The sequence below is a fragment of the Dromaius novaehollandiae genome, chromosome 1, assembly GCF_036370855.1.
Source record: "Dromaius novaehollandiae isolate bDroNov1 chromosome 1, bDroNov1.hap1, whole genome shotgun sequence".
In the NCBI taxonomy this organism is placed as follows: Eukaryota; Metazoa; Chordata; class Aves; order Casuariiformes; family Dromaiidae; genus Dromaius; species Dromaius novaehollandiae.
In genome coordinates, this window is record NC_088098.1 from 11925486 (window position 1) to 11929552 (window position 4067).

At 46.2% G+C, this 4067-nt stretch overlaps 1 long non-coding RNA gene across 1 annotated transcript; it reads right to left on the minus strand.

The window, feature by feature from the left end:
• Positions 1-372: 372 nt before the first annotated feature.
• LOC135328173 (uncharacterized) lies at positions 373-1420 on the minus strand. Its single transcript, XR_010388935.1, has 2 exons — positions 1247-1420; positions 373-929 (listed from the first exon to the last, which is right to left on the minus strand). It is a non-coding gene; the product is annotated as an uncharacterized LOC135328173 (long non-coding RNA).
• Positions 1421-4067: the final 2647 nt, after the last annotated feature.

Genomic DNA, 4067 nt, shown 5'->3' on the forward strand with positions numbered 1-4067 from the left:
AGTGGTTCTACAGTTTAAGGGCAGTGAGGAAGGCAGGGCACAGAGCAAGAGCTGGGACCTCCTTTAATTTCTTCTTTTCTGAAGCACCACATTAGAGACACCAGAAGACACATTCATTGCCTCAAAGCACCGTGAGTTCAGTGGATAAAGCTGTGGTCCTTGCTAGTAAGAGTTCCTTAAAGGGAGACACCAAGCCTCAGCAATGATGTGTGTAATTAGGAGCTGCTTTAATCATGCCTATAGCTGTGTTCCTACAGCCACCTCCCAATGTCTGCTGGACCTGGCATGAGAGCTCTGAGTGAGTCCCACGCCTTTTGCAGGGCTGCTGGTTATGTTAGGTTGTCCTAAATTATTAGGTCACTTTAAAAAAAATGAGACCATCTAAAACGAATTTTATTTATTTCCCTGGTCTTCAAACATTACAGCAGGCTCAGAGCACAGAGTCATTCTCTTTCTCGCTTGCTTTCTGTCCCAGTAACTCTTCAGTGGAACAGCTTTGGCTTCCAGCAGCGAGGGAAACCTCCCCCGAACACTGCCCCTCATGGGTTTGGAGCATGCTTGTGACACCATGCAGGAATTTAACTAAAAACCATGGCCTGAGGTGAGCAGCAAGTGAATGCGTATCCACCTCCGTCCCCCCCGAGAAGAGAGTGCCGCATGCGGGCGACATGCAGCAGCCCCTTCTGCGGGGACTCTCGTGCCTGGCACAAAATGCAGGGTTTTGCAGGTGACCCTCCAGCCTCGCGCGTGGGAGCCGCGGAGAGCTGTGGGGCTGAACACCTTTCGGCAGAAGTGAAACTCGGCTGCTCCGCGTGTGGTCTGAGCGCTGTCACGCCTCACCACCAGTGGGAGAGGGAGGCTCTGGCTCCCGTAGCGGCAGCACTACAAAACATCCAGTGCTCTCTTCCTCCGGCGTGCCTTACAAAGACCTGAAATAAGATATTTTGCTTCACAACAGATGCAGAGAATTTTGTTTCTGTTCTTGTCCATTCATCATGAAAAAAATAGGGAAAGATAAGATTTGTTTGGGACCACAGTGATTTTTTTCTTTCTGCGATTTTTCTTTAAATTTTGGTCGCTGACCCATAAATCAGTTCCTCGTACAGGCCCTGTGTGCTCCTGAAGGTTGTGTATCGGCACCCAACCATCACCTGAATAACAATATCAGCTGCTTAGTTTAATCAGATTGACAGAAATAGGCACATTCAGATACAAAGAGAAAAGGCTTTGTGTGAGGAAGAATTACCAAATTTGCTCTCCTGCTCTGCAGTCCACTGCTCCAAGTGTTATTCTGTAGCCCTCGTTCTTTACTCTTCCCTTGGCCTTTCTTCGCAGCCTCTCGCCATTTTTTTCTGTGTTTCTTTCTTTCTCCCTTGTTGGAGTCCCTGACGTTTTTGCTGCCTGCTCAGCTCCACCTCCTTCACCGCCTGCTGTTCACCCTCCCTCCTCCCCCTCATCTTCAGGCTTCTCAAAACCTAGAGGCTTCTGCTTCCCCTATCCTGATTTCCCTTTCTCCCTCTTACCAGCTTCCACCCTCCAGCGCATTGAAGCAGCCCTTCTACCTTTGTTTGAGAACAAGGATTGCTTTTTCATTCTCCTCTGCTCCTCCCTTCCCTCCAACAACTAGATGTAGCCTTTGCTTGTTGAGATTTTCTTCCTGTTTTTCGTTTTATTTTATTGTCTTCTCCTTAAGTATTTAATGGAGGTTCTAGCCCACTTTCCTTTCATACTTGCCTATCTAAATTGTCTTCCATGATTACAGCTATCACATCTGCACCAATGACGGGGAATGAATAACCAGACTCGCATCTTTTCCTCGCTTTCTTCTCCTGCAAGGCCTCCTGATATTTCAAAAATAACTTCGTATTTTTCCCCTTTCCCCCTATCTCCATGGCTATTAAAATTCTGGCAAATTCTATGTCATTACAGCTCTTAACCTGGAGCTTATTTTTGGCTCCTCCACCTCTTTCTCTCTGCTCAAATAAAGGTCATCCCACAATTGTGCTAATACTCTAAATTCCTGCTAATTATCCCTTTTATTCATCCTTGCTGCTGAGGCAGTGTTTCACGCACATTCAGAAGGGCTGTACCTCCTCCTCCCCGGCTTCGCATCTCCTGTCTCTGACCACAGGTCAGAATCGTGCCCTGGATGCCTCTTCCGCGCTATGATCGTAGCTCTTCCCTCGTCTGCAGAGTGGTCCCCGTTATTTGAAACGCTACAGCCGTGGAGTCCACCAAAGCGCTCAGCCCTGGCATAGAGCTACGCTCGGGAGCCCAACCTTCCCTCTTCTGTATTGCAGTACAGTTGTAGCCAGTGTAGCATAAACACAGAGAAAGCTGTGTTTGTATTTGCAGAGCGGGACAAATAGTCAAATATCTCTTTTTTCATACCACCTTCTCTTCTGCATGTAAGTTTAGATAGTTTGAGTTTGTAGGATCATAATTAATACTGAGGTTGCATTTTTGCAGCTTTCCCATGAGGAATTTTACTGAGAGATAAATCTTCAGATATCAGAAAGGGAGTGTTAGTTTATATTTCACATCCTTTTATAAACACGGTTTTCACACTGCTTCCTCAAATCCTCCCGAGGCAGGATACAATGCACAGGCCTTGCAATGCCGGCACCTTGAAAAGAGAGTTTGGTTGCTAGTGACCTTGGATACGGGCGTCGGAGGTGCCGCAGAAAAGGCAGGGCCCGGGCAGCGTTACCCGCACCACTGCAGGAAGGGCTCCGTCCCCAGCCGTGGAGCTGCTCCCACCTCGGCGCATACCCCAGCTTGATTCGCTGCTGGGGACAAAACCTCCTCGGTTCCCATAGCCGTCTTGCAAAGAGAAGAAAGGAGTAATTGGGGATTACTGGGAATTAAATATAGTGTTTAATTTACAACTTGGAAATACCATAGCAGAATGAATATATTTTTTAAAATCTTCCACTAGTAGCAGATGCATCTAGATATGATGCCACTTTAACAAACTAGCTGCCACCTCTGAGAGCCTCAGAAATACTAGCAGTAATTAAAAATGTATTTGAACTATGTCTTTGCAATTTATATCTGAAGTGCTTTTGAAATGTGGCACGAACAAAAATAAATGTGGATTTCCCTGCAAGGGAAAGGTCTTGTCATCATGAGATGACTAACACATTTGATATGTTTCAGATTTCTCTTTTTAAAATGCCCAGTTGGGAAATATGACCGGATTGCTTCATAAAACCAAAATAGTTCAGCCACTTCAGGTAGTATTAATCTAAACACATACTTGAGCATGAGCACGAAATTTAATTTGGAATAAATATATCTCTCTAACCTTTACAGTAATTACAAAGAAAGAAAATATGCAGCAATTGGTTTTAATAGTTTTGCTTGCAAAATCAGTATCAATACATATCTAGATAAAAAAAATACATTTTGAAAGCTTAAGCACATACTTACACCCTCTCAGCACTGACTGTCCCCCCCTCCACTGCAGTTGCACAAATACTCTCTGTGACTTGCCTGCACTTACTTAACCAAGGTGTCAGCGCTTTTATCTGGTCTCTGAAATCACACATTGGTGCTCCTCCAGGGACCTGTCACAAGACTGACGTCTTGATACCCCCCATAACGCTCAATTTCCCAGCCTCTCTTTCTGCGATTTTACTACCGCTTCAGTCTGGGAAATGAAGCACGCCAACATCCTGCGCGAAGGAAATGCGCTGCTGAGCGACACACCAAGAAAAGCTAGTGCAACATGGGTACTTAAGACACTCTCTTAGGGCTTAAGTTACCTTTTGTTACTGACATGAAAAAACAGGAAAAAACAAATAACAAATCATGCAAATCTAATCTAGAGTGTAACGCAAACACGACCTTAGGTTTTCATGCATTTAAAGCAGGAGGAGAGATCCCGCTGCCCGGCGGGAGATGTCTCGTCCAGAAGGACCCCTGGAGCATCTGCATCGTCCCGCACGAGGCCCCGAGCACACAAGACGTCTGTAGCACCCCCCAGCAAACACACGCCCCGAGCTGAAAACCCCAAAGCCGCAGCCCCAGTGAGCCGCAGGAAGTGAGCGCGAGAGACGAAAGGC